The following is a 14,394-nucleotide window of genomic DNA, read 5'->3' as shown; positions in this document are numbered from 1 at the left end:
ACTCAAGCGGCATACAGTCGGGCATATGATTTCAGGCCGGATAATGTATGGCCGACCCGTATTGCCCCAGCGCGAAATATATTGCAAACAATTGCCATATTGAAGTCAAGTAACATAACTGATAACGGCCTTCCATCTCAATTGAATTAAAAGCGAACACAACGACGAAACAAACGAGCGAAAATATATAAATATAACCAACCGTTTTACGCATTACGCGGTGCAATGCCTTAACGCGGACGCCATATAGACAAATAAGAATGCATGCGAAGCTTCATTCATCTCACTAAGTGCACAGACTACGAGTAATGTTTTCGTTCGCTCGCTGCGACCAACCCTGTAGTGAAAGAAAAATAAGAAAACAAAAACGAAAAAAAAGGAAGGGGACATAACTGACGGGAGGAGATGGAAATGAAGTTTCATTGCGCAAAACAAGACGCGACAGGTGGTCACTCACTGCGTTCGAGAATAAACGTAAGTCCAGCCGCCGACCGCTCGGACCGTAGCTTCAGTTGACGCGGTCGCCGTTCGCCGAGCAGTGCTGCCTGCACCGCGTCGTGGTGGCTTCAAAACCTCGCCGACAGGTTCCGATCGAGGCGCGTTCGGCAGTCGGGCGACGATGCCGGCGAGCGCGCCTTGCGACGCGTATCTATACGCCTCCGGTAGAGGCCTCGGGCACCACTTGGATTCGCTGGTGCACCGAACAAGCGCGCACGCTCGCGCATGCGTATCAACGTTGCACTCGCAGACACGATACCATGCAGACGAAGCCTCTGCTGAAACAGCAGCAGCAGCAGCCGGCTAACAGAGGCGTACGTGCACATGCGACGCGTCGTTTCGCCACCACCGCTTTAATCCTCCGACGTAACACACACGCGCGCGCGCAGAGCGCGGTAGCGCGACCGACTCGATGCGGCGGTATACGCGTAGCGCGGCGTCGGCGTGACGTAATGTGTAGGGAGTGTCTCGGAAGTCACCGGATCAACTCTAGTCTCTCGCGGCGGCGGCGGCGGCGGCGGCGGCAGCAGCAGCAACCGCGCGCTCGCAGGAGCCACTCCCGCACGGGTGCGATGTCGTCGAGACATCTGTCTGTCGCTCTGTTCCCATTGTCATCGCGCGGCTGCCGCCGCCGCCGCTGTTGCACCTGCGGAACCCGCGTGTTGGGCGCGGGCGGTTTACATACGTTCTCGACGCGGAGCGCGCGCGAGAGAGAACTCGACGGAGGAAGGTGAAGCGACGACGCGTTCCGTACCCGGATAAACGCGCCTGCCTATAGATGCATACGCGCGCGCACCATAAGGTGAAATGTGAAGCGCTGCTGAGGTTGTGCGCCTATTGTTTACCTGTATATGTTGGTGCACGTTGTCCAGATTTCACCCGCCGAAGCAGAGCGTGTGGATTTGGCGTTGAGCTGCTGCGCAGCTCGAAGTTGTGGGTTCAATACCGGCCACTGCGGCCGCATTTCTGTGGGGGCGAAAGGCAAGAATGCTCGTGTACTTTGATTTAGGTGCGCCTTGACGTACCCGAGGTGGTAAAAATTAATCCACAGCCACCCGCTATGGCGTGGCTCATAATCATGTGGTAAAACCCGAATAGATAATACGTATTATTCTGGCGAGCATATATATATATATATATATATATATATATATACTTGAAACTGGTCATGCAGTGTCAGTTGACTGGTATCTCTAAAGCAGACCGCCCTCGTAATGGAATAACGCAGTGTAGTGAACGAATTCCTTGATTTACTTTATTTCTCTTGAATTGAGCCACCGGGCGTGTGCCCATCGATGGCCAATCCTCCAGAATGGGCATATGTGCCACTTTCTCAAGAGACGAGAAGAAAGGGGGTTAACCGAGGGGCCCGAGCTTTATTAGTCATACCATAAGAAGCCAACAAACACTGACACCAAGGACAACATAGGGGAAATTACTTGTGCTTAACAAATGAAATAAAGAAACCATAAATTAATGTAAATGAAAGTGGATGAAACAACAACTCGCCGCAGGTGGGGAACGATCCCACAACCTTCGCACTTTCTCAAGAGTGGTACACAATCCTTAAGTGTACCCAGATATATGTCGTACTTCTGTGTGCGTAAATATGTGTTTCCCATTATTGCCTTAATAATCGCACCACACGTCGCCTTTGTGCTCGTCATATCCTTGGAGAGGAACGTCTGTTTAAATATATAGGGACATTTTCAGGAGGCCTCTCTAGCTCCAGTTGTTTTTATGCTGGTATATCCTATAAGAATATATTTGTGGCATGAATAACTAACTACAGCTGCGTGATCTTGTGGCTAACATGCTCGGCTTACACGCAGCCGATGGAGTAAGAAATTATGAGGCGAGGCAGATTTCTTTTTTTTTTTTTAGGTTAATATTATGCGGCTCTTATATCGGTAACGTTCAAGGCTTTACATCAATTCAAGCAGCGGTAGAGCTCGTTGCTACTTTAAATAGTAAGGAAGAAGAAGAAGACGTTCACGAATGCCAGCTGCCAAGCGGGCGGAAGCGAGCGATTTGAGTTCCGGGTTTATTGCGTTTCTGCATGGCCGTCACTTCCATTCCTTTTCGCAAGTTTACGCACCAGCGGATTCTGTAAGCGACCAGCTGCTCCCATGATGCTTGGTAATCTCTAAACACTCTTGCTGTTCATAGGTGTGCCATGATCTTAATCATCATGACTTAGTATATGCCTTTAAAGTATTCTAAGATAAAGGAATGAGGAATGAAAGCACGCCACACAATGAGAAGCGTTCCCGCTCTTCAGTTGACCGCGAGAAAAGCGATCGAAGGCTTCGACGCAACTTTATCTTGCGGGCTGCATATTTAGTTTTCTCCCCTCATACTTTCTTTTCCTAGACAGTGGCTCACCAGCAGACGTATGCTGTTGCGGCAAATTATATTCCTCTATACGTTTTGAGTAAGAGACAGAGTATTCACAATATCTCCGGTGTCAGGATATATATATATATATATATATATATATATATATATATATATATATATATATAATGAGTGCACACAACCTTTTCCACTGAGAGTGGGATGCGCTTTCGGGGAGGGCACTTCTGGTCAGAAAGCTCCGTGGAAGGTCCGGCCCTTTTTCAGGAGATCGCCGTTTATATGCTTGAGGAAAACGATATGAGTGAGGAGTGAAGCAACATGCTTACTTCTCGGCAGACTGCGGTCACTCTGAAATGCAACAAAACTGCGACTCGCCAACACGCTAGAAAAGCGGGGGGAAAAAATAAAATAAAATAAAGACAAATGAAAAGCAGGCAGGTTAACCAGGATTGAAACCGTTTGGCTACACTGCACTTGGGAAATGAGAAAAGCGCGAGAAATATTTAACAGGGACGGAGAGAAAATGAACTATATTGATGCTACCGAGAGGTAGTGAAAATTGTCGGCGCTGATGTGTGTCGCAGGCGCTCGCACTATTCGGTTATCTTCAGTAATCGCAGCAACGCCTTTGTGTTCCTTCAATTTAAAATTAATTTTCACCCAATTTAACCCGCCTGGAGACCTTTAACGTTCGCTTAAGTCTATAGGTGCACGAGCGCTTTTGCATATCGCGCCCACCGAAACACGGCCGCTGCGGCAAGGATTGAACCCGCGGTCTCGAGCCCAGCATTGCGAAGCCATGCACAGCCACTTTAGAAGTTATACACCGCCGCCATAGTTCTTGCGGCCTTCTGCAGCTGCGACAACGGGCCAAGAAACGCCCGAATTACACTATAGGCGCGTTTGCGAGCGAACAGCATTGCCAATTTCTCCTGCTATAGCGAGACAGAGTCCAGCCGACTGGCTCCGCCAAACGCAAACGAGAGGTGGGCAAAAAACAGAGTTCGCTGTATACATGCTTTCCAGACGCTTAATGTTTCCCTGCTTGAAAGGGCTGTTTTCTTGACTGTATATTATTTCTTTTTCTGTGCTTAGTATATGCTGTAGGCTGCACCCTCCACTATATGTGCGTTCATTTATGCATTATACACGGTTTGTAAGCTTGCAGAGATGTGCAGCGGAGGGCAGAGTGAGATTTAGCGGCGTAGACACGGCTTCTCTCTGCGAAACTAAACAGGACTGCAGAAAATGGTGAGCGACCTCAGCGGGGGCTTGGACGTTCCCGGTTTACAACGTCTGGCTGAGGTATAGTCTCAACAGGAAGTTGTCCCTGTGCAAAACGTGCCGAAATAGCTGACCCGGAGATTGGTCCGTGCGTGCTGGTGAAAAACATTCCCCGAAACAAGTTCAAACCACTCCCTCCCCTCCCCCCCCCCCCCCAAATTCAGAAGGAGTCGTTGCGGTGTGCACGAGATGATATTCGTAAGCTTATTTCTGGTATATAGTTCATATAGTTTAGGTTTAATCAATTGTAAAGCGTTGCTGGTGGTTGATGAATTATAACACCTCAATGAGAGCTATGGAGATTGGCGCAATTTTTGCATAAGTAAACGGTTGGCATGAAGGCGTGCATACCAACGCTTGCTATAGCCGAATTAAGATGACATCTTTAATGTTTATTTTTCTTTACCATCACCCTATGAATATAGGCGAAACCGGCTATCTGAAGGCCCCGGCCAACAATGACGAATGTACGTATCAGACCACTTCTTCTTCGAAATGTGATGCGCTAAAATACTCTATTTTGTTTAACGGTCCAGTTCCACAGTGAATGTATACTTCCAAGTGATGTTCGGTGCCCAGAATCTGGGGATTCCTTTGTATCGGTACTCGAACTGTGCCGCGAGTTGTTTCCACGCAGACTGCATGTATGCGTTGCCATTACCGCGACGCTGGTGTCTTTGGTTACGCTAACATTTAATAGATGACGCACTGTCATTGAACTATATGTTCAACAAAACATAACAAACGAAACATAAAAAAAATATATTCACAAGAATCGAGGAACAACTTGGAAAATCGCCAGACAAAGAACGGGAATATAGCGAGCTTCTAAGTGTGATAACGACAGAAATACGGAAAGAGAAGCAACATGTTCGTTGGAAAGGAAAAAAGAAACCGAAAAGCTCGTGAAACAGGGAGATATGAGAAGCGATCGCCGAGGGACATAAAGCATCCCGAGAGCACAGGCAGGCAAAAAAATCTCACTTACCGCAGGAGGAAGTGGCCAGAAAATGGGAAATATATCGGAAAAAAAAATATATGGTTCAAATACTGGTTCAAGCAAAGATAACAGATGAAACTAAACGTTGGTTGTCAGAAATACGTAAGAAAAAGAAGGCCGCACCTAGAATATTTTGAAACCACATAAAATTATTATTCAGGAAGTCTGGAACAACAAAACAACATATCCTAGACGAAGATGGAAACAAACTGGAAGGGAACGTGGCATTAAATTACATCCAAAATATAGCTGAATTTTTCCATGACAACGTGGTTGTATTCTAAGAAAAAGAAAAAGAGCACGAAATAGAACCAGATGGAAAAGGAGCTGGTGCTGGCAAATTTCAACTGGAAGAAAGCCGAAGAGAAAATTCCGGACTAGACTTCACAGGACTAGACGAGGTTCCCGTTAGGCTGATTAATGAACTAGGTCCAAAAAGTAAGGAAGCTCTGTTGAAAGCAATAGAAAAAAAAAAAAACCTTAAATGATCGGCGAGTACCGGACAGTGGGCGACAAAGTAGAATGAATTTAATTTAAAAGTAAGGGGGGAGAAGTATAGAATTCTCTCATATAGACCGTTGACCTTCACGTCGGTAATGTAAAGGTTAACAATGCAGGCAATTAAATTAAAGGTGCAAGCGTGGGCAGAGAATAATGGCATTTTGGGAGAGCTTCAGGATGGCTTCAGATTAGGTAGGCGTTTGGATGATAATTTATTTGTTCTTACTCAGTGTATTGAAATATCAAGAGTAGAAAGCAGACCGTTATATGTGACCTTTTTAGACATTACAGGAGCGTATGCCAACGTAGACCGCAACATGTGGGATATTCTGGAAGGAGAAGGCTCAGGCGACGATTGTCTACAGCTTTTGAGAGAGATTTACCTAGAAAATACCATTTGCGTTGAATGGGAAGGGATGAGGAGCCAGGAGAAAGTTCATATCAACAAGGGACTGAGGCAGGGGTGCCCTTTATCCCCGCTGCTGTTTATGATGTACGTGGGAAGGATGGAGAGGGCGCTAGAAGACCGTAATATCGGATTTAATATATCATACAAACATGCGGGTACTGTAGTAGAGCAGCAGCTTCCAGGTTTATTTTATACGAACGACATTGTGTTGCTAGCGAACAAGCAACGTCTGGCTAATATCTGTGGACAGGAAGGCGAGAATTTAGGTTCGAAATTTATCGTTAATAAATCAGGTGTTATGGTATTCAATTAAAACAGTGAAAAGACACTGACAATACAGGGCCAGGAAATACCTCACGTAAAAGAATATAGATACCTGGGTATATGGATAAACGAAGGCAAGAGATATATGGAAACACAGGAAAAAACAATAACAGTAAAAGGGAAGATAAATGCAGCCATAATGAAACAGAGCACTATGTGGATACAATAGGTACGAGGTGCTCCGGGGTGTGTGGAAAGGTATAACGGTTCCAGGACTTACATTTGGAAATGCGGTTGTCTGCTTGAAATCAGGTGTACAATTAGGAATCCATGGCAACCAAAGGTCAGTGGGACGCCTCGCTTTGGGCACTCACGGGAAGACTACAAATGAAGCTATGCAGGTTGATATGGACTGGACAAGTTTTCAAGTGAAGGAAGCTCACAGTAAGATTGATTATGAAGAACGACTAAGGAATGTGGAAGAAAGTGAATGGACTGGGAGAGTGTTCAAGTATTTGTACAGGAATAACATTGATTCACAGTGGAGCAAAAGAACTAAGAAGCTTACCAGAAAGTATGCGGCCTGTACGGTGGGCAACACAACAACAAAGAACGTGCAGCGGAAATTCAGAGAGGCTGAGATAATCTCATCGGTGGCGGCAATGGAAAATAAACCTGCTATGAGTAACTGCTTAAGAGGCACAAAAACAAATCACGAAAGAAACAATTTATGCTAACTCAAAAGGAAACTCATTACTTTTCGAAGCGAGATCAGCGTGCCTTATATAACAGGCCGTTATAGAACGATATAGTAAGGAAGCATGTGCTTGCTGCGGTAAAGCTAGGGAAACGATTGAGCATGTTTTGTGAGAATGTGAAGATATCTGTCTGCCAAGCGGTCAATTTAGGAATCACTGGCCTCCTTGAAGCCCTTGGGTTCAGCAAGAGCCGGGTGAAAGTTACGATGTCCGCAACAGAGATTGGTAAGAGGTGATTGGAAGATTGGTAGAAGTAGGGAAACGGTAAACAACGGAGGCGTACAAAAACAAAGTTCACAATAGGGTTCTGAAAATTTGCTTACGGGAAGTCATCGTGTTTTTTTTCCCTTTCCTTTTTTGTTCTTTAACGTAGGTAGGACATTAGGCAATAAAAAACCGAGAGCTTGGTGGCGCAACCCACCACCCCGTTCCAAAGGGGACGCGCATAACCTCCATTCATCCATGTTTGTATTTTTTATGCGTTGCATATTGCAATCACTCAGTTCAGCCCTTGGACGCGGCCGGGCAGCCACCATTGACCTTTAGCGCAACCACGTGACGTGACGTCACGACAGCCGGAGGAAAAGCTGGGCCCCAACACAATGTGCAACGCATTCTTGGCTTAACCAAGCTAAGCCTGGCCATTTTTTTTTCTATAGCATTAACAAATGTTTCATAAGCATTTCTTTGCACGCACTTTTCTGCGGTATTTGTTTAGGAGCCTTTGTGTTTGAACAGTGCGCATTTCTGAAATGTTTCGGCGCTGCGCCTGCATTTTGATGACCGCTCCAGTATGAGCCCTGTACCGAAGGCTTAGAGTACTGATAAACAAAATCGAATGCTTGGCCCTGCTTCCTGGAGCGTTTTACAGTGAGAGCGATGAAACATATTGCGAGAAAAAGTAAATGCTTATGCTGTATGTTAGTCAGTTAATATCCGCATTCATATGTATATGCGGTGAGACGAAGCATGTACAAAGCGCGTAAGGATGACAAAATTTATGCAAGCACCACGATGTTCCGAAGGCTAAGGCAGCATGATTGAACATTTTAAACCGTTTGTTATTATATCTTATCCTAAAGAAGTTCATTATTTCTCCCTATTCTTTATGTAGCACCCCCCTTTCCCCCGCCCCCAATGTAGGGTAGCAAACCGGATGCTCTTCTGGTTGACCTCCCTGCTTTCCTGTCCTTGCTTTCTCTCTCTCTCTCCTGATGAAGGAGCCTTCGAGGGAACAAACTGGCCCGACCTGACGTGAACGTATACGGACTATAGCGTAACGTATTGCCTGTACTAATATGCTGTGCCAGACACGTGAACTATGATGAACAATCTGACCTATAGTCGCGAATCTTGTATATAGAAAGGGAATATAGCCATTTCTCATCTCTTACACTGTCCTTTTACGTATCCAGTTTCCCTTTACTGTTAATCCTGCCCCTCTCTGCTGGACGCCTTTCAGGAGTCAGCCATTCCAGCCAGACAGTTAATGCGGCCAGCCTCAATTTCCTTCCTTCCAATTCCTGACGCTTTGTTTTATAAACAACGTCTTGTCAATATCGTACGGTGTAGAGTTTGCACGGAATGAACCTCGACGATCGATGCATATACATAGGCTCACTCAGTCGATGGAGCGGGGTGTAACCTCGACGACAATAGCCCCGACAAATGAAAACTTCATTTATTTCGATTTTCTCACAGCGCACAAAATAGAAGGGTCTTGGAACAAAAAGTGAGCAGTGGAGTTCAACTGCCGAGGTTTGGAGCCCCTTCAACAAAGCAGTACCGGAGGTGCAGGATTGACCTTCCTACATTTATCGAACATGCACTACTGACAATAATAAACAGTGTAGCAAGTTAGCAAAACAAAATGAACATGAAAGAAACAGAAAATGGGTAGAGAGATAGATAGAGAGAGAAACGAAGAGGGAAAGATATGGAGGTTAACCAAGGAGAGTGGTGTATATATTATATTAAGGGGCAGGTATGCGTTTATGCAGTTGTACACACGAGTGTTCGTTCGACACGTAATATGAAGACAATACTGCGGTGTGCACTAGCTCTGCCCGGCAGCTCGTCTATCTTATCTGGTTAACCTCCCTGCCTTTCCCACCTCTCTCTCTCTCTCTCTCTCTCTGAGTGAAGGACCGCGCTGAATGTTCGTTGCCTTACGGACGATTGATGAGGTCGGTTTGTCAAGAAAACCGTGATGTGATGGAGAACGGCACCATAAGATGTTACTCCGTCTTCGCGCGTGTTTCATTGACAGACTTAGCTGCTCAGGTCCCACTTCCTTCTATACCAGGCTATTTCATGATGCTGCTGGCTGAATCTAGCGTCTGAAACACTATAACGGCAACCGCGAGTCTGATCCTGCAAGCCTGTTTATCAATCACTGGACTCCGAAGCTGCCAAAGCAATATATAATTGGTTCCGGTTGAACAAGGCAAAGCTTTAGAAGAAGTCGGGGAGAAATTGGAGCCGTAGTCCTATGGGCAAAGCACGTTCGACTACGACGCACGTCTGACGACCTCAGGTGTCGCAATGAAGGTCACTATGCCTGGGCGCTTCATCCACAAGAAGTATACCTGTATGTATGTATACAGCTAAATTAGTTTTGTCTTTGCACCGCATTCAGTTGTAAAAAGATCTCTGCGGTATGTGTTCTGTGCTCTGTGGTGTGCGTTTCTCTTATGTGTGTCTCGTGAAAATGTTGCGCCATCCAACCTCTAATATACGCTATACCAACACGCCCAGTCGTCAACCTTGGCAAGTAAGAAGATCCCTGCATATGTTTCGTGAGGGATACATTGATACCCTGTACACCACGCGACTGATCGCGCGGCACATTTTCGCATATCGCGGGCTTTTTTTTTTTTTTCAGACCTCGAAAAAATGCTTTTATGTAGCATGCACGTATTGAGCAACAGAAAGCTAGATTGGGAATCTTTCAGCGTGGTCTACAATTTTCTCTGACACTTTTGCTCTGAATATAATATTTTAGCAGTTGATTAATCAATAATAACTAATTATGTAATTATGCGAAATATTCGAAGACAAACAGCATTACCTTGATTCTATTCAACTACGTGGCGCTTGCATACCTTTTTTTTCTTCTTAATTTTGGCACCAGTTACAAACGTGGTATGTATTCCAAACCTTGACCTGTGCTCACAAACTATAATGCGCAAATATGATTAAGCATATTGGGGACTGGCCAAAAGTTATTGCGCATATATCCATGGCACCCGCCGAATATTTTCTTGCTGACTGAAAGGCTTCGCGAGCTCAGTCACGTTTCCGTGACGTCGTTCTCAGGAAGTGTGTTGACACTAAACGTCATCCGAGAAATCGAACTTTTCCTGTAACTAAAATTGCGCCTTCTCTCTCCTGCAAGACCTGCCGGTGTAGAGAAGTAGACGCTGTCGAATGGTAACGCAACTTAAAGCCAACCGCGATCAAGTACGTTGTATCACTCCGTGTTGGCACGTCTAAATTTGGACGAGCCAGAAACGTGTTTAACGCGTGAGAGCGAGTGCGTGGCGCATGCTCGCACCTCCGCTGCCGCTTAACCGTTTTTCTACGGGCTACTTACTTTCCTTCCTTCAGGGGCACCATTTAATAGGAATTCGAAGACAACGAGATTGGTCTCGTCTCCTCTCCCGTCTACACGTTCGTCCCTCCTCGCAAGGCTTGCGATAAACCGGACTCGCAAACGCAAACGTGCCTCCAATCTCTGCACGCCGCGAAACGGCGAAAAAAAAAAAAGAATAACTAAGACAGCTGCAAAAGCCGGGTGCTGTTTTTGTTTTTTCTTCCCCCCCCCCCCCCTTTCTTTCTTCTTTTTTTTGCCCGAACGCCGCGGCGCCTGTCGTTGTTGGGGCGTTCGCGCCTCTGGGACGGGCCTGTGGCGGCGGCACCGTCTACACTCGCGCATTCTCATTATATACCTTCTCTTTCTCTGTCTCTCGCTGCCGCCGGCATCTACGCTGCTGCTGCTGCTGCGAGACGCGCGAGCGCTCGCGCGGGGCAGCTCCCGCATCTGCATACGCAACCCTCTCCTCTCTTCGCGATGGCGACGCCTTTCCCCGTTCCTTCAAGCTGGCTGCCGCCGCTGCAAACGCTTCGGCGCGTGTTCCTCCCCCCCCCCCCCCCTTTTTTTTTTCTTTTTTTGCGCACCCCGAGAGAAATCGATGATTCCATTTTCGGGACGCCGTCGCCGCCGGTATAGTACAGCGGCGGCGGGGGCTGCGCTACGCTCTTCCCCCTCTCCCTACAGCCGCAGCCTCGGTCTCGCCCCTTCTCGGGGTGGTTTCGGGAACACTTGCCCGGGCAATGAACGGAGGCTGCCGCCGTGCAACCGGGGGAGAGGGTGAAACCTCGTTTGAATTTCAACACCACGAGATTGGAGCGGCGGCGGCGGCGGCCGCAGTAGCGACGAGCTGTCTTGTTAGGATAAAGCGCTCCAGAAGCCCATCCAGATCTCTCCCTACTTGCATCCCCTCCACCCCCACCCCCCCGTTCCACGCTGTCTTCGTTTCCTCCGTTCCCCTTCTACGGCGCCCGAAGCTATCCTCTCCTGCGCCTCGCGAAAGAAAGAAATTGCGCGCTTCGCCCGCGCGCGCGCGTGTGCGTGCGTGTGTTCGCGCTTGCAGCTCAAGCGTGAGCCGCGGTATAATGCCGCGCACGGCCGGAACGCCTCTGGCGTAATGGGCACGTCCCCTCCGTGTTCGTCGGGCGCGGGGTGCGCGCTCCAGTCTCGGATCCGCGGCCATGCGAGCACGCCGGCGCTCTCGACTCGTCCATGGCGGCTGCGGCGACGAGAGAGCACTTTGCGCGCGCCGGCAGCGCTGCCCAACCCTCGCCAAGAGAGAAAAAACCAAGCGTGTTTGTGTGTTTGGAATACGAGCGCACGGCTTCCGCGGCCAGCTCAGAGCCCGCGGACCGGCGTTACATAAAACTGGCCCACCGGAGCTTTCGATGGATTGCGGGGATTTATGCGGATGTCCTTCGTGGCAGTATGATTAATGACGGTCAAATCTCCCTCTCGCTCTCTCTTTTGATCAAAAAAAGAAATAAAGAGAAAGAAAGGGGAAGAAGGCAAACTGGCCCCCCTTGTGGCTCGTGTCTTGGGCACCGCCTGGGCTGACTGCCAGGCGCCGCTGCTTGTTTGTTGCGCGACACATTGGCCAAGGCTGCGCGAAGTGCAGCTTCTCTGGCGTGGCGAAGGCGGACGATAGAAGAAGACCAAGTGCCCGGATGTTCTGCGAACGACGTGCTCGCATTGTGTTCTTGGCCCGGAGATATCATGCGGTTTGCTTGTGATTTCGTTTATTGAAAAGGTGCATAGTGGCGTGGACGGCCGCCTCAATCTCATGGTCAGATAACATATCGTTGAGAGCTGGTTGTAACTGGCGCAAACTTGTCTCGTATACACTCGCTTTCACAATCACGTGCCCACATGCCATGCGTCATGCTCGGACTCCGATTATGACGTGTGTGTGTGTGTGTGTGTGTGTGTGTGTGTGCGTGTGTGTGTGTGTGTGTGTGTGTGTATGTGTAACTTTTGCGACAGGACATCGTATACGTTTAGTAAACACGTTTGTGCGGCCTTATGTGTATGTATAAGGCACGCAAGGCTACTGCAAGGCAATGTAGATTGAAAGAAGGCTTTACCGATAGCTATAATGGCATACGGAATTGTTCAAATAAAATCGCATGCAGAAAGGGGAGAAGTCGCGTTTTTATCACGCAACAAGTTACGCGTGCACAAGCTCGTGTAGTATCTAGGTTGATTTCTCCGTATATTAGTCTTGTACCTCTGGGCGCCTCCACTCCTCCGCGCTATATCAGTGGACGCCGTTGCAGCCAATGGCTGGCTGCTGTGGACGTAGGGACAGTACTCTTAGGTCACGTGGCCTTCATGTTTTTGACATTGATCTGCTTTTCTCCACCGTGCATACTTTCTCAGTACAACCGGTACAGTGGTGGTTTCATTCAACATTCACATACCGGGTGTTACAGCGAACACTTTCAAAAATGTTTAAAACTTGCTTGTGGCAGATAGCTCACTTTTAGTCCATAAGCTGCTCTACTCGAAGAGGCGGACATTATTTGCACAAGCAATTGAAATTGATAATAGATGAATTAACAAAGATTCAGTGATCAAGTTTTTACCTAATTACCTTGTGGCACGTATTGCGATTCACAAATTCTTGCCGGTAAGTTCCCAAGACGGAGCTACTTGGAACGAATTTTCAGGGAGACACCAATTTCGAGATACCGATTGCCGAAGTTTGCGAAGAAATGCAATGGCGTTGCAGTTACTTTTGTGCATCAATGCATAAAATGACGTTTTGTTAAGAAAGTAAGTGGAACGACAGCTAATTTGTTACCGCTAGGTTGACGGGCATATCTCGTATATGGTGTCATCTGCACAACTCTTTTCAAGTGGGTATGCCTTGCAGTATTAGCCCCTGGAATTTGTAAATTGCAATATGTGCCATAGGGCAATTAGGTAAAAACTTATTTAGTGAAATGTTAATTAGTTGACTGTATATTTCAATTTTTTGTGGAAGTAATGTCTGCGTCTTCGAGTAGAAAAGCTCATTAACTAGAACTCTGCTAACTGGTACAGGCAATTTTTCAAAAACTTCGAAAGTGTTCCCTGAAGAACCTTGTATATATATATATATATATACAGGGTGTCCCAGCTACTATGCACCAAGATTTGAAAATATGCAAATGCCAAGTGCCTCGAGCGGCCTCTCGCACGGCGATTTTACGTGTATATTTGCGGGCTTCTTTCACGCTCGGAAAAACACTTTTATGTAGCACGTATCGAGTAACAAAGAGCTGTATCGGGAGTTTTTCATGTTGCTTTACAATTTTCTCATTGACATCCTTCATCTGATTATAATATTTGAGAAGTTGTTTAATTAATCAAGACTAATTATCTTATTAGGCGGAGTGAACAAAATAATCTGACTATCTCCAAGTGACTGCAAACAACATTACATTGGTTCTGTCCACCTACGTGGCATTTGCGTATTTTTAACGTTTGACTCAAGTTACGTGGGACACCCTGTATATACCGGACATTGCCCGTAATTGCGGAGATATATTATTCAAGTCCGAACCTTGTCGAAAGCAAAGCGAAATCAGTTAACTCGAACCTGGACAACGGGCCTATCCGGGCTGGTTCCGTGGTCTATATATATCGCGTTCTCTGATCATCGAATGCGGAACCATCATTCTGCCAGCTTATTTTTGCGTGCTTTGTTGAACAACAGTGATCATGCTGAAAGAGCGCTACCTGAGGT

At 47.0% G+C, this 14,394-nt stretch overlaps 1 protein-coding gene and 1 long non-coding RNA gene across 4 annotated transcripts in view; one reads left to right on the top strand and one right to left on the bottom strand.

Moving 5' to 3' along the window:
* Positions 1 to 888, bottom strand: part of lab (labial) — a 102,748-nt gene extending 101,860 nt beyond the window's left edge. Inside the window, exon 1 of the mRNA XM_050178090.3 lies at positions 458 to 888. The gene's annotated coding sequence lies outside the window, so the exon portion shown is untranslated. The remainder of the gene's footprint in view (positions 1 to 457) is intronic.
* Positions 889 to 1,168: 280 nt separating this feature from the next.
* The window catches only part of LOC129385018 (uncharacterized), a 209,014-nt gene continuing 195,788 nt past the window's right edge, over positions 1,169 to 14,394 (top strand). The window contains exons 1-2 of one of the 3 annotated variants that reach the window (XR_008612550.2): positions 1,169 to 1,300; positions 4,566 to 4,607. This is a non-coding gene — a long non-coding RNA (uncharacterized lncRNA). Of the gene's footprint in view, positions 1,301 to 4,006; positions 4,108 to 4,565; positions 4,608 to 14,394 lie in introns of those variants that run through there. The other 2 variants (XR_008612552.2, XR_008612551.1) reach the window with 2 other exon arrangements.

Source organism: Dermacentor andersoni, chromosome 5 (genome assembly GCF_023375885.2).
Source record: "Dermacentor andersoni chromosome 5, qqDerAnde1_hic_scaffold, whole genome shotgun sequence".
Lineage (NCBI taxonomy): Eukaryota > Metazoa > Arthropoda > Arachnida > Ixodida > Ixodidae > Dermacentor > Dermacentor andersoni.
The sequence above is the reverse complement of the archived record's forward strand: the minus strand, read 5'-3'. Positions and strand labels throughout refer to the sequence as shown.